The sequence below is a fragment of the Erythrolamprus reginae genome, chromosome 1 (assembly GCF_031021105.1).
Source record: "Erythrolamprus reginae isolate rEryReg1 chromosome 1, rEryReg1.hap1, whole genome shotgun sequence".
In the NCBI taxonomy this organism is placed as follows: Eukaryota; Metazoa; Chordata; class Lepidosauria; order Squamata; family Dipsadidae; genus Erythrolamprus; species Erythrolamprus reginae.
Genome location: NC_091950.1, coordinates 274,733,934 through 274,761,755, shown reverse-complemented (window position 1 = coordinate 274,761,755; position 27,822 = coordinate 274,733,934).

Below are 27,822 nucleotides of genomic sequence, written 5' to 3'. Positions count from 1 at the left end.
CAGCCTGCAAGCCTTGAGTTTGACATCTCTGGTGTAAGACATCCCCCAAAATAAGAATTGATACTTATTTTGAGGCCCAAAAGAAAATAAAAACTGGCCTTATTATTGGAAAAACACAGTGTGTGTGTGAAGGACAGAGAGAGAGAGAGTGTGTGTGTGTGTGTGTGTAAGTATGCATGTATGTATGTACAGTGTTCCCTCAATTTTCACGGGGGCTGCGTTCTGAGACCGCCCGCGAAAGTTGAATTTCCGCGAAGTAGAGATGCGGAAGTAAATACACTATTTTTGGCTATGAACAGTATCACAAGCCTTCCCTTAACACTTTAAACCCCTAAATTGCAATTTCCCATTCCCTTAACAACCATTTAGATTATTACTCACTATGTTTCTTTATTAAAGCTTATTAAAAAGATATTTATTAAAGGTGGATGAAAGTTTGGTGATGACATATGACATCATCGGGCAGGAAAAACTGTGATATAGGGGGGGAAACCGCAAAGTATTTTTTAATTAATATTTTTGAAAAACCGTGGTATAGATTTTTCACGAAGTTCGAACCCGCGAAAATTGAGGGAACACTGTATATGTATATATATTTATATTATGGTAGCAAATTGTGTGCATGTGTTTATTCCTGTTTCCATTAATCTTTTACTACCTCTTTTCATTCTCAGCCTGGCAGACAATTATTCGGTTTACACACATATATTTATGTTTTTCTATCTCCTATCTTGCTTTATTTCTGCATTCTAAAATAGTTTATTCAAGAAAATCACTGGAGCAATTCCTTAACTCCTAAGCTCTTTTATGCATGCAATATATGAGGCAATTTGTTTCATTCCAGGTGCATTTATAGAAATAATTATATTTTGTTAGTAAGAAATGCATTATAAGTGATTGATTTAAAAGAGCAGTTAGTCTGAATAAAAAATGGAATATAAAATTTTCTGTTACATGTTTACAAATGTTTTGTGCAGTACCATCTACTAAAATAAAAACAAGATGCTATATTGTGCCTTAAATTCTATGAACGTATATATGTACATGTATATTATTTTCAACACTCTGCACATTTCATGTAGCGTCCAATGTAATAAATACTGACATAGAGAGAGGTTACCTAGTAGATGCTCTACTATTTATATCTTTCTGGTGATAACCTAATTCTTCTGAGCAAATCAGTGTGATCTAATTCAGTTAATAAAGTCACTTCTTCAAAATTTCTGCTTCTTACTTTGTAAGAGGATTTCGCTCGGAGTGTTAAAAATGGAAAGATTCCAGGGATTGGTAAAGGATGCTTGAATGGTTACAAATCAATAATATATTAATTGATAAACAGGCTACCCAGCAAGATTATTTTATGCACAGAAATGGAAGGTCATGTTGATCCTCACAATGGATGAATGGCTGCAAAAACTGATGAAGTTAGCAGAGATAGCTAAATCGACTGTTTTTTGGGGGGAGAACCATACAAATACTTTTATTTCTACTTGGAAACCACTTCTGTACTTTGTGCTTGAGGTGGGGAAAAAGTGATTTTTTTTATTTTGGGCTTTACCAAAAAATGTAATAAAGTAAAAAGTTGAGGCTTGATATTAATGCATCAAAGGGAGTCAGAAGTCAGTGTCTTATTTTTTAATGAAACAATATAAAGGCAAATCTGCATGTCTTACTGAGAAATATGATTCATTTGTAAGGACATAGCTGCACTGGCTCACTAGTTAGAATGGGATTAGAATGCAGCTAATTCTGCTGACTGCCGGCTGCCAGCAGTTTGGTAGTTCAAATCACACTGGCTCAAGGTTAACTCAGCCTTCCATCCTTCCAAGGTCGGTAAAATGAGGACCCAGATTGTTGTTTGAGGGCAATTCACTGACTCTGCAAACTGCTTAGAGAGGGCTGGAAATCACTATGAAGTGGTGTATAAGTCAAAGTGCAATTGCTAATGCTGTTAAAAAGAGACATTTAAAAGCTTATTGATATAATGCAACTGTCTCATTTATTCAATTCCCTCTTCTGAGGATTCAGCTAGATATCTTCTGAACTATTTATTCATGCATTAATTAACTTCATTACACAGCACTTGACATCAGGTTGTCAGATGTGTGAATTATATTCCAAAGCATTGCAGTATTGGAACTGATAGGACATAATGTGAGGTTTCACACAATTCACACATTACCACCATGACCTGAAGCTGAAATACAAATAGAAAATTCAAAAACCTGGCAAAATGATTGCTTGAAGTATTTAATAGTTTCATCACAAACTAATCAAAATAACCAGCATGACAGAAATAAATTCATTTGCTGGACACAGACAAAAGCAACTGGGTGTGTGCTTGCTGATTCATATGAAGGCTATGTTGGTTACATCTGCCAAAAGCTTTAAGATTGTTTTAAAAAATGCAATACAACTGAACTACATGCAGATAGCCAGCCCGCCAAGCTGTCACTTAATTTTTTTTCATATTTAATTCCATAAAACCAATTATGTAAAGGGATATTGCCTTTCAATGATAGAGATGCATTGTGATTTGAGTTGGCCTCAACAAATATGATTTCATTTGTCAACGAATAAGAATTCAGAACTCTGAGCCTAATTATATGTGCCTCTTAACTAATTTGCTGTGAACAGTAGAATATCCTAAAAGTGCTGTGTGAAGAGTTATATTATAGTGGATCATATTCTGCCTGTTTGTCCAATCTGTGTAGAAATTTTGTTTGTTGTTTATGTTCTTTTTTTTATAAAAAAAACCCTATAAACAAGAATATTGTTCAAAGTAACTTGAAACCTAAGTGAGATTTATGGAAATAAAAATAACTTTTCTGAAGAATTGCACAATGCAGTAGTTCACAGAAATAGATGGATGAAGTCTTGTTTACTTACCTTCGGTCAATCAATCAATCAATCAATCAATCATCTGCACAGTGCTATTAGTAAATAATTTGTTGGTATTTTCACCATAATGGTTCAAAATAATAGCTTGAGACTGGGAATTTGAAAAAAAAAAGAGTAGAACTTTAATTTTGATCCAGGATCATACTATTAAAAAATAATATTCATTATGGCATAATCAGTCCTACATTTTAAGTAAGATTTATTCTAGCATAGGATCTTAGTGGAGCTGGGACAAATATAGCCAGAAGGGAAAGCAATGCTCAGTAGCAGGAATTCTCAAGTTCAATAAGTGGTATTTCTAGGACTGGAAAAACTGTTCCTTGTTGATGGTGACAGTACTGATAAATGCAACAATTCTCTCTTAAGTGTGAAGCAATTTCTTATATTCCTTATATTATATAGCAACTAGACACAAGAACAGTTTCTTTTCCCCAAATGCCATCGCTCTACCAAACAAATAATTCCCTCAACACTGTTAGACTATTTACTAAGTCTGCACTACTATTAATATTCTCATTTTTCCTAACACCCATCTCCTGCCACAAATGACTGCATGATGGTAATTTGTATCCTCATGATTTATATTGACTGTTTCCTAATATGATTTGATTGCTTATTTGTACCCTATAATTATCATTAAGTGTTGTACCTTATGATTCTTGATGGATGAATCTTTTTTACACTGAGAGCATTAATAGCACCAATGACAAATTCCTTGTGTGTCCAATCACATTTGGCCAATAAAGAATTCTGTTCTGTTCTGTTCCGTTCCCTTCCCTTCCATTCCATTCTATTCTATTCTATTCCATTCCATTCCATTCTTCTGGGAAGTGAAACTTTCTCTATTATGGATAGATTTCTGAGTTATTCATTGACGTAGATGATGAACACCATTATTCCATTCCCATCAAATTTTCAAATGCAACTGTAAAATGTTACATCTTGCAGGCTTTCCAAAGTGTTTCTTAATAGCAACTTAAGAAGTATGTTTTAATTTATTTTCAGAATGAGCCACAAATAGTGATGAAAACCCACTATATTATTTCATCACCTTTTCATGTGTGAGGCCAAAGAAGAATAATCATAAGTTGAATCAGAAATCCTGGAGATTTTCTAGGCTAGCTTTCTTCAATATCGGCACTTTCCAGATCTGTATGCTTCAGCAACCAGAGTTCTCAAATAGCATAAGCATTGAGGAAAAATTCAGGAATTTCAAGTCTTTAATCAAGAGGACTTTCTTTCAGATCAGCCAGACAGTCAATTGATGTAAAACCATTTTTGTTTTTGCTGTCCATTTAAAAAAGTAAAAACAAGGAAGGTTGGGATTTTTCCTTTCAAACACCTGCCACTTATGATCTCAGTTGATGTCATAATCAGGGAAGAAAATATATGTTAGAAACAAAAATAAATAAATGATAGGGATTGTAATCCACATGCATGAATATTTGCAGTAATAGCAAGCACACCTCACCCTCCCATTAACATCAGAAAAGTTTTCACACACCAAGCCTAGTCTTCTGCTAAACTTCAAAATTGGGTGATCTTTTCTCTTATTCACACAATTCCATTGACCCTAAACTATGTCCACTAAATCTATATTACATCTAGATCGCAGCCACAATATTATTGCAATTTTTTTTAATCATAGGAGCACGTTGAGCATGAAATGTTCCCACATAAGGACTATAGTATTGTTCTGTTTTTATAGCAGATGCTATTAGACACATTTACTGTTTCAATCACATCCATTATTCTTTGTGCTCTCTCTTAGGCTTTCTATGAGATTGCCATCTACTGATCAATAGTTACTGAGTTTTATTTCAGAAGTAATTCCCGTAAAATAGATTAAAAATACCTTTCCCAAGCCTATAGAAAGCAGAGATGCTCCAGAAATGAGTATATATTTTGCAACCAGACAGTTTCATTGTTTTCTTCCCCACTTCATGCAAACAGTTATCCTATATTAAAATGAACTTTGTACAGCTTTCAATAGCTTGGCTTCAAATGATATCTTAACATTTCTTTGTGCTCTAATTCTGATTCTTCTATTTGCTTCTGCTTGATATTTCTTCTTCAGTTTGGGCAACCAGGAATAATTCTCAACATGTCCACATAAAAATGCTTTTGTGTTATGGACAAAAATAAGAGTTGGTAGATGGGTACGTGCATATATGACCACCTTTTATCCAATAGTTACATAGAAGTTCAGAGAGAAGATAAGTGCATTATGGAAAATAGATCATTTTTGTATTATTATGATTCATCACATAGACAGCAGGCTGTTTAGACTGGTTTTGGCTTTTTAAAAAGAGAATAGAATAGAATAGAATTCTTTATTGGCCAAGTGTGAATGGACAAATGAAGTGTCTAGGCTCTCTGTTTACATAAAAGAAAATATACATTTGTCAAAAATCTTTGGTGCATATGCTCTCAGTGTTAGAGAAAAAAAGGTCATCCAAAAATAAACATTATCATTATCAAATATCTCACCTATATTATGTTTAATGATCAAAGCTATTTTCAATTTTTCCATTTCAATTTTTCCATTCCATAGCCATTAAATTTTCTCCTCTTATATAATTCTTCCATTTTACACTTTATATCACTTGCATGTATATTTGTATATAATAATTTCATCTTGAACATTGTCTTCCTTCCATGCATTAGCTGGTCCATCTTCTCACAGCAAGTCCATGATGACATGTGAGCAGGTGGGCAGAACCTCTCACTGCTGCTACTGGTTCACCCAAACCGATAGCAATCCACCACTGATCAGTTCTCACGCTTGATGCTTCTTCTCTGAACTATCCCTAATGGCTAATATGACCTTACATGAAAGGATCTCCAGATGTATCTGATTGGCCACAGGATACTGAACTGCTTTGATCTGGCCCTGAAAAGCTATTCTCACTGTAGTCTTTTCTAATGTTATTACTTTAATATCTCTCCTATGGTTTGATTTTTTTTTCAGTTGGAAAATGTTTTGAAGTAGAACATGCTTTGGGGAGAAGATGGAGAAGGGGACTGTTTCTTTTCCCAAGTCCAAAATAAATAGAATACCAAATGTCTGAAAACCTCCAGAGTTAGTAAAATTCATGCAGTACTGTATTTCCCCCCATTCCTTAGATTACATCATAGATTTTCTGCACCTGTTTCAACAAACTGGTGAGGCATTCCATTTCTCTTCAGTTGGGTATGTTGTACAAATATGTAACATGTAAATTTATAATAATAAGAAATTACATTTGAGTTTATTGGATAGGTGGATGGATGGATGAAAAGCCCTTCTTTGAAGGAGATGGGTGGTTAAGAATTATAAAATAGCAATACATACATATGTACATACATATGTACATCAGAAGTGGGTTTCTACCAGCTCTAACCAGTTCTTTGGAACTGGTAGAAAACCGGTGGTGACATCATAGAGCTGGTTTAGCCAGTGCTGGTCTATGGATGCTGCCATCTTGTTTTTGGCTTCTCCGCACACACAGAAGCTTTTGCTTCTTCACATGTTCAGAAGCTGAGGTTTTGGCACCATGCACATGCGCACAAAGCACGTTGGTGGCTGCATTGTATGGCCACATGTCATTCAATACATGCATAGTCACACAGTGCAGGAGGAAGCAAACAGCAGTGAGGTAAGTTAGAACCCACCATACATACATACATACATACATACATACATACATACATACATACCAGAGGTGGGCTGCTGCCCAGATGGGGTGGAATGCCATGGGGTAGCAAAAATGGAGCTACACCCCAGAGCACCCAATTTGCACCAAAAGGTGTTGAAAGAAAATGTAGGGCATCCTCTTTGGGCAGCCGCTGCGTTCTTCCCGAAAGCGTTTAAAAACTCCAAAGCTGGCGATTCTTCTACAAACAAAAGTGTCTAGGAAAAATATAAGGAGATAAGATCTGGAATTAATTCTATGTGATCTGGGTTTCTACTTCCCCTTCCTTTCTGAATGGCTATAATATTCTCTAGAACAGGGGTCTTCATAGCTGGCTGTAGAATTCTGGGAGTTGAAATTCACATGTCTTAAAAAATAAAATGAATAATCCTTGAAACCTAATGTTTTGTCAGAAACCTTGAGTTTGTTTGATAGCCTGCAGGAAGTAGGGTTAAGACTGTTATGTGGAATGGAGCATTTTGGGATATTTACTTAGGCTGTGAAAGTAGCAAGGAACACTTTAGATTGTTGCCTTTGAGTAAGTGATTGTTTTGTGAGTGGCCATTTAATCATGAAGACACTTCTATGACTGCTCAAAATGTGCTTTCAAAATTCTAAGTGAGGTGTTTCTGTTATTTCACTGTTCTATAGCTGCTCTCTTCTAGGATTTGGGTGAATTTGATGACTTGCTTGTTTTGAGTCCATTGATATAGGTATTGTTTTGAGATTTTTGGAAAATCCTTGGTCAAGTCACATGATCATCAAGCTACTCCCACCTGGTCAACCTGGTCACACGACCATCAAGCCACAGCCACAAAATAAGCCACACCCACAGTGTGGTAGTAAAAATTTTGGTAGTCCTTCATTGATACATACATACATACATATATGCAGAAGGGAACTACCTGTTGCCAATTGCAGCCATTAGCAGTGATAATAAGTGATTCTTAAATAATATAGATGGACAGCATTTTGAACAAGACTGTTCCAAAATACCTAAACTCTCCATGTTAAAAATGAATTAGTACTCATCTTTTCAGTAATGTGTTAACAAATGTGAGCCACAATTCAGAAAGAAACTGACTTGCTTCTCCACTTTGCATTATCTTATAATCCTGGCCTGAATTATGAATATTTTAATATACGAGAAATAGTTCACAACAAGTAGTGTGACAAATGGGTCTAATTTTCAAATTCTAATTGCACAGGGAGTTATCAGTAGCTTTTTTTTTAACTGACACATTTTACTTCCCATGCTTTTCTTTCATATTCACAGTAATTATATCTTTCCCCACTAGGTTATTATATACTTGATAAAGAATTAGTTACTGGTTTATAGTGTTTGACTTCTATATGTAGCACAGATAAACAGAAATAGTTATAGGATTTCATTCATGAATGGCTGTAAAGTATAGTTTTTAGAGAATAATTGCTATTGACTAAAGAGTACAAATTTTGGGGCTGGTTCACATTAGAGAAGTGGTTCACAATGGAGCCCATACCCCACATGGGAGAAATTTGATTTTTAATGGGGGCAATTGAAATCTTGTTAAACCAAAATAATGTCCTTCCTCCATGTGAGTAGGAGTTCACTTTTTGAATAGTAAGAATTATATGTTACAGAGGAGGGGCATCGGGATTTAGAGATGCTTAGGTAGGGCATGGCCAAATAAAATAGAGTAGAGAAAGGTTATATAAATTAGAGCTGTGCAAAATATTTGAGAGGTGACATACAAAGTGTGTATTGTAAGTATGAACAAATTATATGTACCATTCACTTGACCTGTTTAGCAATCATTCAAAGTTATGATGGCACTTAAAAATCCTTTGCAATCTGTCCTTGCACTTACAATTGTTACCACTGTGGTCATATGAGCAAAATTCAAACTCTTAATAACTAGTGGGTTTTTACAACCATTGCAGAATCCCATGGTCAAATCATGGCCATTTGCACACTTCACAGCAGCTTTCAACAAGCTGAATCTATTAAGAAGCTTGTAGTAAAATTGAAAGTCAACAACATGAGATATTTCATTTAAATTAATACACACAAGAATTCACTTAATTCTCATGGAGTTGTCAATTCTAATTTTGGGTTGTTTAAGATAGAGCCACCTGGAAACTATGAATGCAGGGTTTTTGTTTTTGTATTCTTGAAAGCTTGCCCTTTGGTTTTCTTTGTTGTTGTTGCTGCTGCTGTTGTTTAGAATGGTGCGGGGAGATTGATGTCTATTTCTTGGGGATTTCTCAGCTAAATTTTTTATATCAGTCAAGATCCACTAAATGCTTCTATGTTTGAACTCTAATGTAATGTCACTTTTGTTAGAGTTAAATACAATTTATATTGGAATTCATACACCTTGCACAGTCAAACTCTAATGAACATACTTCTGCCTCTTAAGGATATTCTCTATTCTGTTTCAAGCTCCTGGAAACGATGTAACTCAGTACATTATCCTATCTACTATTTCCCTCACTGGTCTTTTTCCTAGGATTTTCAATCTGATTTGCTTCCTTTTTACTTCAACTTTAAACTGCAGCCTGCCAGCTAAAGATTGTTTCTTAATCTTGGATTAGCCTTGACTATATTGATTGGCGAAATGGCAGGAAAATAGTGTGTGAAGCTTCAGGTTAATCGCTTTTCCTTTCAGACTGTGTAGGATTAGCTAATGCCATGGGATTTTATGTGCAGGGTAAGAAAAGGTATTGTACACCACTATTTTGTATTTGGCTATTGGATGTCTTTTGAACTGCTTCATGATAGAATTTAAATTAACTTTTTCCAGTCTAAATGACATTTTGAATGGATGAATGAATGAATGAATATACACACACACATACGCATCCACACACAGAGAGAGAGAGAGAGGGCGAATACATTATACATATACATATATATATATATACAGATTAGAATTAGCAATTGCAATTAGAATATCAAAGGTTTATGTCATGTTGTTCTTTACTCTCACAATTAATTGCTCTGATTCAGGGAGAGGGGAGGAGTCAATGGCCGTGGCAGCACAGGGCTCCTTGCTGTCTTGAGGGAAGCCCTGAATCCCCACCTTCCGGGGGTTCTGGTTCTTCTGAACTGGACCCGATCCTCCCCGTAGGGGAGGTGTTGTAGGGGACACTACCGGGGGTATGGGCTGGGGTCGGCATACCCCACTGGATGAGCCAGCCTTGTCTTGCGCCAGTGGTGGTGCGAGGTTGGCCAGGCTGCCATGCCTTAACCGACACTAGCCACGGGAGACAATGCAATGCAGAAATTGAAGAAGAGTGGTAACATATGGAAAGAGGATGTTTTTTAGCATAGGCGAGGTGAAGAATGACTAAGTGGTGTGCTTATGTAGTGGCTGTTTGGCATTGAGGCGAATAGGGGAAGCTATAAAATACAGCAAATTGCCCAATATTTTTTCTTTCTTTTTTTTTGAAGACCTTTAAAAACTTTAAAGATTTTGAATTTGAATTTGGACTTTATTTGGACTGTATTTGGATTACTTTCTTTCTTTGATGAAGTTATTTCCCTTTGCATTAAATGAAGATAGATATCAACTGTGTTAATTCTCGGCCACCTTCTGGTTTCGAGGAGTTACTGCAAGGAGATCCATGATATACATTCGTAAAATATGGCAACAGATGATTCTTTATTGGCTGTTTGGTTAGAAGGATGGAATGTGTTTGTTATGTATTTACTTTTATGAAGAGATGATGTTATCAGTATTTCTTTGGAACAAAGAAATCTGGAGAGAAGACATTTGGGAATTGACTGACTGAGACATGGTTACATAATTGGTAATAGAACAAAACTTCCATTTGCAAAGCCTGAAGGACACATTGGATATTTTTCTCAGAGACAGATTGGAGTCACATTTTAGTAAAAGTGGAGTAAGGAATATGGAATGGAAATATGATCGACAACAGTAATTTTAAGGAAATGACTAAAACTATGATAAACGTAGATATCTATAAGAAGTAAATTATGTAAAATGATGTAAGGATGTAAGGACATTAATTAAGGAACCCCAATTATAATTGGTTTATACTATAAGGAAATTATATTGACAAAGGGAATGAATATTGGCTATATATTGGCTTGATGGTTTGCTGGAAGGGGAATTAATTAAATTGAAAGACGTTAAATTGCATATGTGATAATGTTTTACTAAGATATTTTTCGATTTATAAAATTACTTTTGTGGGTAAAATTTTGGAATAGTGAAATAATGAAATATTGAAAATTAAAAATGGCTATGTTTTTTAGGGATGATTAATATTAATGATTATTATAATGATATTGCTTTAAGTATTTGGAGAAGAGGGATGGTGCAGAGGTAGGGAAAAGAAAAATAATAATTAGAATGAATTTTATTGCTAAGAGGATTTTATTATGAATAAGTAAAGATTATGGAATTTATATAGGTGGTTGATTAATGAATTAAATTATGATAGATAAATTATAGAAACAGAATAATAAAACTCATCAAAATAGAAAATAAGGAGGATTATATTTGATGATTTTTATTTGTTAAAGAAAAGAGAACAATGATAGTGGTAATCATTGATTATAGAATTTATGGAATTATAGAAGCATGGAATATAACTAAAAAAGGTGGATTATGATGATCAATTAAATTTTTTGGTAAATTTATAAAAGGTTATATATCTAATTTGCTTTAAAGAAAAGTATTTTTTTATTGGGACCAAAGTGGTTTACATTAGAATAGAATAAAAATAGAGTACGGTTATCTTATTGGATTTACGGTGTCATAATTTGAACAAGATATGATGATTTCTCCGGGTTTTCGGTGGCTTTTTTTTTAGATTAGGGCATGTTGATTCCACTGGGTTATTAGAGATTTTTTTTACAATAGGGCATGAAGATTCCACTGGTTTACAGTGATATATCTAGAGTAGGGCACGATGATTCTGCTGTGTATGCAGCGATAAAATTAGAGTAGGGTATGAAGATTCCATTGGGTATTCAGTGATAAAAAGGGAGAAAGAAATGGGTTTATCATTTTACTGGGTTCATAGTGATATGGATTAGAGCAGGTTGGAGGATTTTATTGGTTTACTTGTGAACCATAAAATTCTGCAGGGTATGATAACTATATTGGGATCTATATGGGATGTATGCAAGAAAAAGGAGAAAGGGTTTTTTTTCTTTCTCTTCTCTCTTTTTGTTTTCTTTCTTCTTGTGTTTTCTTTTTCCACACTTTCTTTCTTTTACTCTTTTTTTAACCTTATTTTTTATATTACCTATTGAAAGGAATTATTATTAATTAGGTTTATTAATTTTGTTTATTAATTTGGCGAGATTTGTGATACGTTATTCAGCTTTTTTTCCCTTGAATTTGTCATCAGAAGTTTTTGCTTTTTTTAACTTGTTGCTTCTTTTATTTTAAAAGGCATTTATTATTTTTTTTAAAAGGTTAACAAATATACATGAAAATTGATATGGGGCAGATATGGAGAAAATTGAAGCACTACTGCCTAATTAATTAGATGTGATTTAAATTTGGAACAGCGTAAAAAGTGCATTAGCTAACAGCTTATAAATATCATATAAGAAATTTGAGCAGCCATTTTTGTCCAGATGTCAAATGTAAAGGAGGTAGCATTGGATATGTAAACTATAATCTCAAAAATGACTCATTGTAATACAATTCAATATTGAGGGGGGAGAGAGAGAGAGAAAGAGAGGGAGAGGGAGAAAGGGAGGGAGAATACATTATACATATACATATATATGGAGTAGAATTAGCAATTGCGATTAGAATATCAAAGGTTTATGTCATGTTGTTCTTTACTCTCACAATTACTTGCTCTGATTCATTCCTTTTTCCTCTCCTGATTTCAGTTTTAAAAGCATTTTGAAATGTTGAAAATGGCATATTTCATCTTCCAGGATTAACATAAGCACATGCTTATTTGACTAGTGGCTAACTAATAAGTAATTGTGCTTTTTGAAGTGGGAACTACACCTCAGCAGAGGCAATCAAATACAGTTATCATATACTCAAATTATATTATCTGCCCTTCTATTGCTAACCAGTAATGGAAAAGCAGTTAAATGATTGGTTTTTGTGTGCATGATGGCTTTATAATAAATACTGATGATCACTTTATGTTCACACAAGGACTAAAATGTAAAAGAGCTAATATATTACTCCTTTGCAGACATTCAATCTCCAGAAGCTGAAATGTTAAATATATGTTTGGGGTGAAAAGATACACTGAAGTCCTATATCCATGAAACTGAAATCTTTATAGACATTTTCAGGTTGAACATCCACGTTCCAAAGAATACCAGTAGAAGAGAATATCTAAAGTTTAGGGTTGAATTGTGGAATTCTTGATACTGTTGGAGCTTGGCTGTTTTCTTGCAGATGCTTTGTTACTTGACTAGGTAACATCTTAGATAACCCAACACCCTTCTAGCACTGATGTAGTTACTTAGGTAACAAAACATCTTCAAACAAGCAATCAAGCTCAGAGAAGGACTCAAAGAAGTATACCTTTCTGCAAAGTTGTCTGAGACTGAGAAGTCTAGCATCTCCAGCCTCATAATCATTGGGGAAAGTTGTAAACACGCTGAACAGGATCTCTGCAGACTTTATGCTTCATGACACAAAGTTCTGGAGAAGCAATAGACGTCTGGGAAACTTTAGAATAGTACCTTTTAACAAAGCTTCCAACAACTTTTGCAAAACTCACACTGTAGTTTTCTGAATATTTATTTCAGTGTCAGATCAGGAAGGAAATAATACAATGCTCACAGGCTTCTCTCCTCCTCCCTAAATTATAATTCTAAGTAGGAATTTTTTTTATTTATTTTTTTTTACAATTTTGGGGGAAACAATAATCCTATGGATTATTTGGTCAGAATCAAAATGAGTTCTCCCAGTGGTGAAATCCATTATTTTTACTACCAGTTCGTGGATGTGGCTTGGTGGGCATGGCTTGGTGGGTGTGGCAGGGGAAAGATACTGCAAAATCTCCATTCCCACCCCATTATGGAGCCAGCCAGAGGTGGTATTTGCTGGTTCGCTGAACTACTCAAACGTTTCACTAATGGTTCTCCAAACTACTCAAAATGTATGCTACCGGTTCTCTGGAACCTTTCAAAACCTGCTAGATTTCACCTCTAAGTTCTCCGCATGTTGAAGTTTCACTTAGAAAAACCTTATTTGCATCAGTAGGTCACTTTCTCAGAAGTCCTGTATGTGGAAGATTTAATTCAACTAATAAATATAATGTAGAGAAAGCAAGAACTTCATCCACAGTAATGATTCCAATTGAAATTGTAAGCAACCCAAAGGAACTCAACCAGAGCATTAACATTCATTCTACCTTTTGGCACATATACACTATTTGAAGTTAACCATTTCCCCCAACTTTCCTTTAAAAGGAGGACGGTCTACTTAAGGTTTTCCTAAATATCCTTTGGAGAAAAATATTTTTGAGCATTATAGGAATTAAGACCATTTCCCCAAGCAGGCAAATGTTTCTTTTACCAGCTGAGCTATAAATAGAGATCCTCTTGAGACTTGGGAGCTTCAGTTACAGTGAGAAGTATTATCAAATTCTTGTTCCAACATTATGTTTTTCAGTTCTCAGGCTGTCATGTCACATCTAATTAGTATCACCCTATGAGTAGTTCCACAATGCCTGCAGCTTTGATTTTGCTTTCTTTGCACTATTTCTTTAAGCCAAACACAACAACTGAATGTAGAGTGGAGATGAATCAGGCTATTATAACCAAGAATCATATAAGAATTTCATTCAGTGAAATTACCCCCCAAAACCGTCATGCTAACTCTATTGATCTCAAGAATATGCTTGTATCTAACCCCTTCAAAATCAATAAGTAAAAGAAATCTTGCCTCCATCTAACCATCATTCCCATATTATCATTCTGCAGTAAGGATTTATTACAGGTATTTGATATTTAAAACATATACCATGGTATAACTGCCCTGTGTAAACATCAATTGTTTATTATCAGAAATTGTTCACGGGGCTTTAAAATTTACTATATTTTAAACTGAGAATATTCAAATAAATAAAAGCATAATGAGTAGATGTTTAACTGTCATCTTAATATTTGACTTTGACTTCCATGCTGCCCAATCCCGAAGGACTCAGGGAGGCTTACAACATAATAACAATACAAAAAGATACAGCAATAAAAAAGAAGTCAAATATAAGCTCTAAAAAACTAACCCCAATAAAACCCCTTTATATAAAAACCAATCAAATCTTATGCATGCACACCATTTATAAAATAAAATTTGGCCATTAAAGATGGACAATTCGTGGCCTGCAGGTCTTTGTGGCCTTGTGGAAGGCCAGTAGGGTGGGAGCAGTACGGACATCAGGGGGTAGTTGGTTCCATAGAACCGGAGTAGACAAAAAGAAGGCCCTCCCCCATGGTCCCGCCAACCTACATTGTTTAGTCGACAGTACCTGGAGGAGGCCAACTCTGTGAGCTCTTATTGGTCTCTGGGAGGTATGCAGCAAGAGATGGTCCTGTAAATAGTCTGGCCCTGAGCCATGTAGGGCTTTATAGGTCATAACCAACACCTTGAATTGTGCCCAGAGACTAATAGGAAGCCAGTGCATCTCATGGAGCAAAGGTGTTATATGGGTGTACACTCATAACAGCTCTCGTGGCTGCATTCTGGTCTATTTGCAATCTCCGAACACTTTTCAAGGGTAGCCCCATGTAGAGCGCATTGCAATAATCAAGACGAGAGGTGATGAGGGCCTGAGTGACTGTGCAGAGAGCCTCCTGGTCTAAGTAGGGCCGCAACTGGTGTACCAGGAGAACCTGGGTGAAGGTCCACCTGGCCACAGCTGAAATGTGATGGTGAAAACTTAGCCATGTGTCCAGGAAGACACCCAAGATCCGGACTCTATCTGAGGGAGACAATATCTTCTCTCCCCCCCCCCCCCAGAGCAATGGATGGACAGATCAAAAAGTCCTTAGGAGGGAAAGCCCACAGCCACTTGGTCTTGTCTGGGTTGAGTCTGAACCTGTTGGCCCCCATCCAGATCCTCACAGCTTCCAGGCACTGGCACATCACATCCACCACTTCACTGAATTGCCATGGGGTGGAAATGTATAACTGGATATCATCAGCATACTGATGATACCTCACTCTATGTCCTCGGATGATCTCACCCAGCGGCTTCATGTAGATATTGAATAGCAGAGGAGAGAGGACATACCCCTGCAGCACTCCACAAAGGAGAAGCTAAGGGGTGTGCATACAATGAATGTTCGTGTTGCTGAAGAGAGTCTTCTCCTTCAATGTCTTTTTGTGCAGGTTGAGGGGGACAGAAATTCTGACTTGGAGTCTGCTTCAACCTCTTGGTGTGGAGGAAAATGCCACTGGTGCTGAAGAGCTGGTGGGACTTGTTCCATTGGCACTGCATCATCCATTGGGACTGCATTTCAGCCCACTGAGCTTCCAGGCACCGGTACCTGGCCTTGCAATCCCGCAGGTCTCTCTACTTGGAAAGCCTATGCTCGTCGTCCTCAGTGAAGTGCTTCTGCTGAGCTTCCCTCTTGGTCAGGTCTAATTTGAACTGAGCCAGCTGTTTTGCCAATTCTTTCTTATGGTGGCTACTTAGCTCCAACACTGCTTCCTATTGGGGCCATAAGGAGCCAGAGCAAGCAGACAAAGAATGGCTGGGAGGGGAGAGATGAATAGAGGCTGGCGAGGTGCTCCTTGATGTGAGTGATACGTCTACCCAGTCACATGATCACCTAGCCACACCCACCAGCCAGTCATTAGGCAGACCATATTTAAAATTATGAATTTGGTGATCCCTGAGGTCCAAAAAGTTGGTGACCCCTGCTTTAGATCACTATCCTTTCCCAAGGGACAGAAAGAGTTGAAAAAATATTTCCTCAAGCTTTTTTTCTTTCTCTCGATTAAAACAAGAGTAGGAAAGTAATCTTGAGAAAGGGATGCTGCATGGCTCTGCCAATTTCTGAGTGATTTCTTAAGCTAAAGTGCCTAAGTAGTAACAATGCTAGTTGTCTTAGAAGGTCTGGTATAGTACATGATGGGTTTTTTTTAAAAAAAAGAATCAAAATATAGTATTAGTATTCTAATTATGTACTGAGTTGTTGCTTTGATGCTACTCCTAAACTTTTTTCATTCAAAAAAAATATTATTTTTTCAATTAAAAACAAACCATTTAGATACTACAGCTTTTAAACTTTAAAAAGCTTGAGAAATTGTTGATTGAATGTAAATTTAAAAATGTTGACAAAGATGGCTGAAACTCAGTTAATTTTGCTCCCTGGAATTGGTCCTTCAACTTCCAAGAGGTATTGATAGTGCTTCTGTTACATTATACAGCCTCTCAACAAGATGAAAGAGTAATCTGATTAGCAGATATGGATTCTCATCATGAAATGTATCTATTTGTTTTTAAAAGCTGACCACTGAGTTAGGAACAAAAAATAAATTTGGTAAGTAAGAACAAAGATTTTGGGGCTGACCTATCTAAAAGGAGTCACGAGTCAGAATAAGTTTAATAATAAACAGGAAAAGAGAGGGTTGCAATTAGATTAGTACAACTGAATTTCATTTTGATGTAGGGATGAATGATGAGGATAGAATTGCAACTACATTATAGTATAACTGTGCAACCATATCTGTTCTCTTTCATTGAAATGAGGTGAGACCATCCTAGCCGCTTTCTCATTTTATGCATTTTATTTATGTGTTACAGTATTTCTCATTTTTTCCCCTCAAAGAAAATATTCCCGTTTCATTAAGTGAAAATTTCAGCTTCTAAAACAATAGTGTGGATATTAATCAGCAGTATATGTGTGTCTGCATATTAAAAAAGAAATATTAAAACAGATTTTGGTTTTTTTTAAAAAAAAAATCAGTTAATTGCCTTTAAAGCACATCTAAACCTAGATATGCTAAAACAAATCAATTAATTGGAAAGCTTCTATTCCCTCTCTTTTAATTTAGTTAGATGGGATAGCTTGTTTATCTCCCAGAAGCTAAAATAATAAAATAATCATAATCATAAAAACACCTTTTACGTATTCATTCCCCTATTGTCTCACTGCTTGATAAGATCATCACTTTAACTGCACTTATTATGTGGCAAAAAGTCCTTATTTTTTTATATATATAAATGTATTTGGAATGGCTCTGTTCCATTCATGGTTCAAAATACAGAAAAGGTGGCTCCTTCTATTCAGAACTCCTTCTTAGATAGAGGGAAAAATAATGAATTGTAACTGAACCAGGGATCAGTTCTGACTTACTTCACTGTCAGTTAGCTTCTGCATGTACCATGTGGGGGCAGGCATGCTTTGCATGCACACACATGCACAGTGCTAAAAACCTAGCTTCTGCCCATGAGCAGAAGCAAAAAACAAGATGGCGGTGCCCACGGTGCCATGGAGAGAGCTGGCTCAGGGGCATATCGTCCCCTGGACCAGAATACCTCCGGAACCGCCTACTACCGCACGAATCCCAGCGGCCAATAAGGTCCCACATAGTCGGCCTTCTCCGGGTCCCGTCAACTAAATAATGTCATCTGGCGGGCCCCAGGGGAAGAGCCTTCTCTGTGGCGGCCCCGGCCCTGTGGAATCAACTCCCCCCGGAGATTAGAACTGCTCCCACCCTCCTTGTCTTCCGTAAACTACTTAAGACCCATCTATACCGCCAGGCATGGGGGATTTGAGACACCTTTCCCCCAGGCTTATTATAATTTATGTTTGGTATGTATGTGTTGTTTGGTTTTTTAAATTGATAGGGTTTTTAGTTTTTTCTTAATATTAGATTTGTGCCTGTACAATATTGTTTTATCGCTTGTTGTGAGCCGCCCCGAGTCTTCGGAGAGGGGCGGCATACAAATCTAATAAATTATTATTATTATTATATCCAGCCAGCCATTGCTGCCAGTTTGGCAGGGGAGAATTCCCCACTACCAGTTCTAAAGAATTGGGCCAAACCAGCAGGAACCCATCTCTGAACTGATAGTATAGTATTGTATTTCTCTGGATTACACAAAAATCTTAGGGATGCCATGAGGAGTTTACAAAGTATATATGTATGCCCCTGTATCTATCTATCTATCTATCTATCTATCTATCTATCTATCTATCTATCTATCTATCTATCTATCTATCTATCTATGGATGGATTTGTTTGTTTGTTTGTATGTTATTTATTTATTTGTATTTATGGTATGTTTGTATGTGTGTTTGGTTCTGTATATTAAGGGGTTTTAATTTGCTTTTAGTATTGGATTATTATTGTATACTGTCTATGATTGCTGTTAGCCGCCCCGAGTTTTCGGAGAGGGGCGGCATATAAATCCAATAAAACTTGAAACTTGAAACTTAAAACTTGAAACTTATTTATTTATTTATTTGTTTGTTTGTTTGTTTGTTTGTTTATTTATTATATTTGTATGCCACCCACTCCAATAGGACTCAGGGCGGCTAATAATAATAATAACTAAAAAAACAATTAAAAATACAACAATGATAAAATAGCAATATTATAAAAATGCATAAGAAATAAATTTGAAAAACATACATACACACATTCTTAATTCCAGGTCTGTTGGAAAAGCCAGGTCTTAACGGCTTTCTGAAAGACCGGTAGGGTGGAGATAGGGGGCAGTTGGTTCCAAAGGGTTGGAGCTGCCACAGAGAAGGCTCTCCCCTGAAGGCCCACCAGCTGACATTTTTTGGCAGATGGGACCCAGAGGAGGCCAACTCTATGGTCCCTTACTGGCCATAGCGAGGTCCCATAAGTAGTCTGGCCCTGAGCCATTTTTAAAAGTCATAACCAATACCTTGAATTGCGTCCGGAGACTAACTGGTAACCAATGCAGCTCACGTAAAGTTGGAATGATACAGGCATACCTTGATACACCAGTAATTGTGCACACCACTGCATTTTGCACCAACTGAAGTCTCCAAATGCTCTCCAAGGATAGCCCCATGTAGAGCGCATTGCAGTAGTCAAGTCAAGTGGTGATGAGGGTGTGAGTGACTGTGTAGAGTGCTTCCTGGTCCAGATAGGTCTGCATCTGGTAGACAAGTCAAACTTGCGCAAAAGCCCCCTAGCTACAGGTAAGAAATGTTGCTCTAGCCTCAGCTGTAGATCTAGGAGGACACCCAAGTTGCGGACCCTATCTGAAGGGAGGAATTTCTTCCCCACCCGGGACCAAGGACAGGCAGATGGAAATGTCCTTAGGAGGAAGAACCCACAGCCACTCAGTCTTGCCGGGGTTGTTGTAGTTGTACAATACCAGGCGATTCTTTTGCAATCTTCACTTTTTAATATTTCCGTTTCAGTTTAAGAGCCGTGGTGCCACAGTGGTTAGAGTGCAGTACTGTAGGGTACTTCTGGTGACTGCTGGTTGCCTGCAATTTGGCAGATTGAATCTCAGTAGGCTCAAGGTTGACTCAGCCTTCCATCCTTCCGAGGTGGATAAAATGAGGACGCAAATTGTTGGCAGCAATATGCTGACTTTGTAAACCGCTTAGAGAGGGCTGTAAAAGCACTGTGGAGTGGTATATAAGTCTAAGTGCTATTGCTATTGCTATTATGTTCAGTATTTTAAAATTGGTTACATTGTTTTAATTGTGTCTGAGTTTGTCTACTATCCAGAGTCATGTCATGGAAGACGGAGGTCACTAAACTGTTTGGTTCTGTGGATTTGTGGCAGTGGTGGCTTTGGTGGCAGGTTAATGGTTTCATGCATGCAAGCTAAATCCTGCACACACATAAGTGAAGTTTGCACATTAGCCCACTGCTTCAGTGACTCAATTCTAATTGGCTGCAGCCCAGTAGTAGGTGGCAGCCCAAGGATTGGGGATCCTTGATGTAAGATGCCATGCTATACAAATGTGTTTAATAAATAAATGGAACAAATAAGTCACATTAGAACCAAGATCAAAATAAGGACATAAGATGGACCATGGGGTCTTTTTCTGCCATCAGACTTCTATGTTTCTATAAGGAGCCAGACACTGTTTCTATTAATTGAACAATTGTCTTTTTGTATTATATTAGAGAATTTAAATGATGACTTAACGATGCAAATGCACTGATACTCCGAAGAGTGTTAGGAGTTTCATGGAACTATTCAGAAGCAAAGGTGAAACACTAGTTTATTATTATTTATTATTATTTATTGGATTTGTATGCCGCCCCTCTCCGCAGACTCGGGGCGGTTTAGATGTGTTACCTCACTAATTTGTAAAACAGCCAAAAGACGTATGTAAGACTACAAAAAAGTTACTCAGTTAAAGACTTCTTAATAAAAAACATGATAGATAGATAGATAGATAGATAGATAGATAGATAGATAGATAGATAGATGATAGCTAGCTACCATGTTTTTTCAAAAATCCAATAAATGAATGAATGAATAAATAAATAAATAAAATAAGACCTAATAAAAAAAGAAACCCTAGCATGATTTTTTTCCAGGATGCTTGTAATGTAAGCCCTAGAGGCCTAGACCTATTAAGCTCCAGTTAAGATAATCAGCCATATGGATAAATTTAGTACCATATTTCCCCAAAATATGTTATATAAGACCTAACCAGAAAATAAGCCCTAATATTTTTTTTGTAGCAGAAAATAATATAAGACCGGATCTTATTTTCAGGGAAACATGCTAGATATCATCTGTCTGTCCATCTGCCCGTCCACCCACCCACCCACCCACCCACCTATCTTTCTATCTATCTATATCAATCTATCTATCTATCTATCTATCTATCTATCTATCTATCTATCTATCTATCTATCTATCTATCTATCTATCTAACATCAATCCACTCAATTACCAAAATAACTCTTAAGTAGTTTATTTAAAAACAACCATAGAAACAAACTAGAAAACAATATTAATGCTTAGTGATGGTTTTGGAAGACAGGACTCCATTTTAATTATAGCAAACAGTAAAAAGTGAATTATCACTTTCTACCCCAGTGGCCTGCTAGAAAAGCTAATTTCCAGAGCAATATGAAAGCCCAACAGAGTAGGCAGGCACAGCCAGAAAATGGAAATCCCACAAGAAGTTAATGATAGGACTTCAGTAACATGAATCACATTAAAAGCAGACACTATTGCTTTAATTGCTTTGACAAGCTACAAAAGCCAATTAATTTCTAGTTCGTCCAAAACTCAATTCTTCTACCAGTCCTTCACATTGCTGTTGCATCCATATGATGATTTAAATTTAATTGGTATCAAAGGGAAACCCTATAAGTAGATTTGATTATGAAACACATTTCTGTGGTGGCACTTTATCATGGAAACTAATTACTCATAACATGCTTTCTTAATTATTCTTTAACTGCACTTGACTACTAAAGAGGTTTTGGACATTCAAAGCACCTTGAATGTTCTTAAATAAAGCAATCAAAATGTTCAGCCATGCTACAATACAGTAGTTAAGAATGTCAGAATACTTTATTTGGTTCACATTTAAAAGTAGATTGACTTTATTTTCTCTTCCAGTATTCCTTATGGATATCAGGGCTCAATCTTCCTCTTGAATGCCCAGATGTTCAAATTGTGTAATTTGACAGATTGGGTGGGCAAAATGCAAGAATAGGAAGAATGGTACACAATAGTGTATATGTCAAGTCTTGTAAAAATAGTTATCTTAGAGGAAAATTATATCATGTGAAATGGAACAGATTTAGAAAATAAAATAATAGTTTCTTTCTGAAGTTATGATTGACAAATTAAAGGAAGCATAGTGACTTGAATAGTTGAAAGGTTAACAAGCACATGTTCAAGTCTTGAGAGCTGCTGTTGGGTGGGTTGACCTCTAATCCTTTACTCTAGCTCCTGCTGGGGACATGAAAGGAGCTCACAACTGAGTGTCCCCAAGCAGTGGTGATGTCCCCAAGCAGTGGTGATGTCCCGAAGCAGTGGTGATGTCACCAGCTAATCCTTTCAATCTAGAAGCACCTCAGTGCTTCTGACATGAGTGCAAAACTGGCAAATTGTGATTGAAGTGATTTCATTATTTGTTTGCTTATAAAAGTAATACACTGAATCAATCACTTGGTATAGATTGATGCTGCTTGTGTGTATGTATGTGTGTTCTTCTGAGTGTGCCTTCAAATCAGTTAGGACACTTGGAAATTATATTGACTGACATCTGCAATTTTCTGGACAACATTTATTTTTGGTAAATATTATATAAATGTTGATAAATATAAATGTTGTATGCCGCCCTGAGTCGCTGGACTTAAAAAGCTTAAAACTACATCGCCTACAGCATGACCTAAGAATAGCTCATAAAATTATATGCCACAACATCCTTCCTGTCAACGACTGCTTCAGCTTCAACTAGAACAATACACAAGCACACAACATATACAAACTCAAAGTGAACCGCGCCAAACTTGACTGTAGAAAATACGACTTTAGCAACAAAGTGGTTAATGGCTGGAACTCAATATCTGACTTGTGGTTTCGTCACCAAAAACCCAAAACTTTACTCTTAGACTGTTCACTGTTGACCTCACCCAATTCCTAAGAGGTCAGTAAGGGGTGTGCAAAAAAGCACTAGTATGCCTACCATGCCTGTCCTAATGTTCCCTCTTATCAGTACCCATCTTATGTATATAAACAATGTTATATCTATGTATATTACAAATACGTACCTAAATAAATAAATAAATAAATAAATACATACATACATACATACATACATACATACATACACACACACACGTCTAAGTGCTATTATTATTGCTATCCCATGGTTATGTAATTGCTATTTGCCATTTTCCCTACCAACTTTCCATAAGTTTATGAGGAAGTCAGCAGGAAAGATCATTCCTGCCGTTTTTTCTCATAAGAACCTCAGGTCCCAGGTCCCTGGGATGTCATACTTTGTAGCATGTCCCTCTGGGTCCCCACTCTGCAGCACTTCCCTACATCTTTGTGCTCTTGCCAGCAAATCCCTGCTCCGTAGCACTTTTTCATGGCCTTTGCTGGCTCACCCATGTTCTTGCCCATGGCATTCCCCATAAACCTTAGAAAGCAACCTGAACGGTGTTACAGCTTCAGCAACAAAAGAGAAGGCACAAGAGTATTGGATTGTTCATCACTGTTCTTCAAAAGACAAACAGTGTTCTTGCTGATAGACATCTGAAAGCAGCTTGAGAATAAGCTGCATCAGGGTTTTCCATTCCTATTACCTATTTGAAAGAAGGATTATTTCTATTAATTACACATGATGTCCATTAGTGTAGAACAGTGACAATGCCCTCCTTCAGCAAACACAGGTGTTACCCTCCCATAGCTTCCCCCCCCCCTCAGCTTTGTTCTGGGTCCCTGGAGAAAGCCTTGCTCCGAAGAGAGTAGGAGGCATAAAAAGGCTGTTTTGTGAAAGCCTAATTTCCCTGTCTGTAAGTTACCTTATGGCTTGCTAATGCTTGTTACATTAATGTGTTATTAAAATAAGGTCAGCTTTTAGTGATCTGATTAGCAGCTAACAATTATGTTCTCTCTTGCTGTAAAAAAGGAAAAATAATTTATGGTGTAAGGAAGAAGTATTCCAATAGGGCTATCAGAGTAGAGGTAGTTTATTTTCTTTTTCTTTTTTTAAAGGGAGTGTCTTTCTGGAAATTCCTAATATTTTTAGCATGCAGTGAAATTTTTTTTATGTTAATTTTTTAAAAATTTTAATATATATATATATATGTATGTATGTATGTATGTATGTATGTGTGTGTACAATACATAAAATGACACAAAGACATTTTTTAAAAAAAAGAAAACAAAAACAAAAAGAACAAAAACCCAAACATTTGCACAGATTTGCAGCACATCCTATAGGAAAAACAATTCCAACTATAGTAACATTCTATTATAGCTCTATTATGTTATTTGTATATGTCAGTTTTGGAAAAAAATACACATCTTAAATTATAAAAAACATTCCATTCCTTTATATTAACAATAAACTCTAATACCAGGATGCAGTGAAACATTTCTGTTCTACCTACAAATACTCAATGTACTTTATCCCACTCTTCACGTTCACAAACACTAATCTTACTTCACCCCAAAAACTGGGGTTTCAACTCTGGTTGAACAATTCTCCTCCCCCTCTTCCAAAGATATCCATGGAATTTTCTAATCAGCCTCACAGTTGGCATCGTTTCCAACAGTGGTCAGTTGTAAATAATTTTGCCACATAATTTCTGCATGCACCAAAGAATCCAGGGAGAGTGGGTGGAGCCTCCTGCTGATGGTGCTACCCACCAGCAACCCACCGCTGGTTTCCACAGCATCCAAACTCAAAACCAGTTAATACAAATACATGATTCAGGATGAGCATCAAGCTCCTACAATATTCTTTTCGGCAGAATTCTCTTCTTTCAAATGGGACTTAAAGAGCTACAAAACAACAGGTTGGAAACCTATCAAGTGTGCCATGAATATGGAGGCCAACCAGGATCAGTTTATCCCAAGGTTAGGCATAACTTCATAGAAGTTTGCAGTAGTGGAAAAGCTGGGAATTGTAGGTTGGTAACACCTGAAGGCCAGGAATCACCTATTCCAATGTATCAAGTTATATTACTAAATATAATGTATCAAGTTATCAAGTTGTAATGTATCAATGTATCAAGTTATATTACTAAATAGGTTACTCTGTTGATATCAAGTATGAGAATGTGTTTAACCCATTTGAAATCTATATGTTGTAGAAAACTTTGCCTCAATCTAGCCTTCATTTCTATACTATAGCAGCATACTAGAAACACCATCTACTGTTACAAGAACTTACTATGGGAATTTGATATTTAAAACATATGCCAGAGTATAACAGATCAGTATAAATGTCAATTGTTTATAATCAAAAGTTGTTTGTGGGGCATTAAAATTGCTATATTTTAAAACGAAAAGATTCAAGTTAATAAAAACATCATGTCCGAGTGAATAGATGTTTTGCTGTCATCACAATAATTTAATCAACAATGATAACAAACAAGGTTGAAAATCAAAGTACAGTTTAATTTCCCTTGATACATCTTATATTGTACTATAAATCTATACACCAGTCTATATATAAAGTTAACTGCCAAGATAGGTCTGTCCCCAAATTGAATAACTTTAAAACATTCATTGCTTTTCAACAGAAATAAACAGCTGTCTGAAATTGCGAAGGAGCTGGCAGGAACGCGGCTCCTGGCGCTGGCGCCGGCACGGGGGGAGATCGTGGGAGATAGCTCTGTTGCCATGGCAACCCACTAAGGCTTCTGTAGCTAGGGCATGGCTGCATGCCCTGTAACCAGGGCTGCGCAGCGAGGCCCCGTTTTCTGCCCCGGCTTCCTGTTGCCTTGGCAACAGGCCGGGGCTGTATTTGTCCTTTTCGCCCCGGCTGTCTCAGGAAGAGCGAACACCCGTCTGCCCTCATCTATTTAGCAGTGTGCTTCTAGGGTCGCCTTTTAGGGACCAAGTATGAATTTTTAACGGTTTCATCCTTTATTGTGGCCAGGGGTTTTTGCCTACTTCATACTCAGGAGTGAAGATGGATGGGTTAGAGGGTGCAGCACATATTAGTTTCAATCTGGTTACAATTGGCTTATTCCTTTGGTCACTGGGATTTGGCAGGTAAGGGGCGGAAATGGGCAGCAGTAGCAACTTCTCCTTTAGGGCATCTTTTGGGAGGTGATGGTTGGTCCCTCACCCGAAACTCCGGGCGGCAACCCACCTGAGCAAATGGAGGGGGGATGCCCTTGGGACTCACCTAACCCTATTCTCAGATGGGGATTGGACGGTGAGCCCCTACTATATGCTTTGTGGGCATGGCCTAGAACATGGCGATGGTTTTGACCCCTCACCTTGATCAGCACCTTGAATGCCCATAGTTGCCCAGGATGGTTTACCATCAGGAATTTCCACCCAGTTTTATGATTGGCCTTTGCAGGTCCTGATTATTCATCAATAATCAGTTAATTTAAAATGTTAATTAATAAAGTGACCCATTACTTCCAGCTCTCTGTGTCCACATTCTTATTCTGCAATTTTCAAATATCAAATGTGTTTGGACTTGACCTTGAATAGTATGGTGGTAAAAACAGCATCTTGAATGCAGGAGGGCACTTGCTTTATCAGACCTCTAAGCCATAAAAGAAAAACAAAGGAACACATGCCAAATCAACCTTACCCAGACATAGAAAACAAATAGAGAAAGCCAAAAGTAAAGATATTACCCACACTTGCTTTCCTGGAGCTCTGATCAGTTCAACTTTGGTTTCACCATCATTTATCTTGTGAGATTGGTCAATCTGGTTAGTTACATTCTGAAGATGTAATTTATTAATTTATAACAAGATTATTAGTTCATAAAGTAAAAAAAGAAAATATTCTCTTTGAAAAAAAAACGTAGAAAAGTGAGGACATACACTGGAAGATATTTAAAATCTAATAACCATGTTTATTTCATAAATCTGTACAATTATGAAAAATAATAATCTGTTCTCAGCCAACATTCAAAAGCTGTGAATAAATTAAAACGAACCAGAAGATTAAAATAACAATGAAGGTTTTTATAACCAGTGTAGTATAGTGGTTAAGGTACTGGCCTAGAAGCCAGAAAATGGGGAGTTCTAGTTCCACTTTAGGCAGGAAAACTGTCTATGTGACTATGTATCTCACAGGGGTGAGAGACAACACAGTGTTGTTGCAAGGAAAATATAAGGAGAAAAGGATATGAGGAATGTTCACCATCCTGACTTACTTATAAAATAATGAAAGCAGGATTTTAAAAATCTAATAAAATACACAAATAAAAGGAATAATCTGATCAATGGCCTAGCCTACAGATTTAAAGCTGACATATTATGAAAATGATTAATGTTAAGTCCCATTGATTTCAGTATGGTTGAATCTGGATGCAATCCTATAGAATTCTTACTGATTAAAGTTCCATTGTTAAACTAATCTGTAATTTTGCAGGAGAAAACATTGGTACATAAGACAATGGTTTAACCAAATCTTCCATTTCATAAAACAGACAAAAAAACCTATTTAAAAAAGCTAAATAATGTAATAGAGGCAAAACCTGAGAGTTTTGTTTTACTGATTTTAAAATAGGCACCTCACAGACTTGCCAATTCAATTTTCTCTTTCACAGATACACTGACTTTCGGAAGGAAATCACTATGCAGACTAGGGAGTGGGATCAGGAAACCCCTTC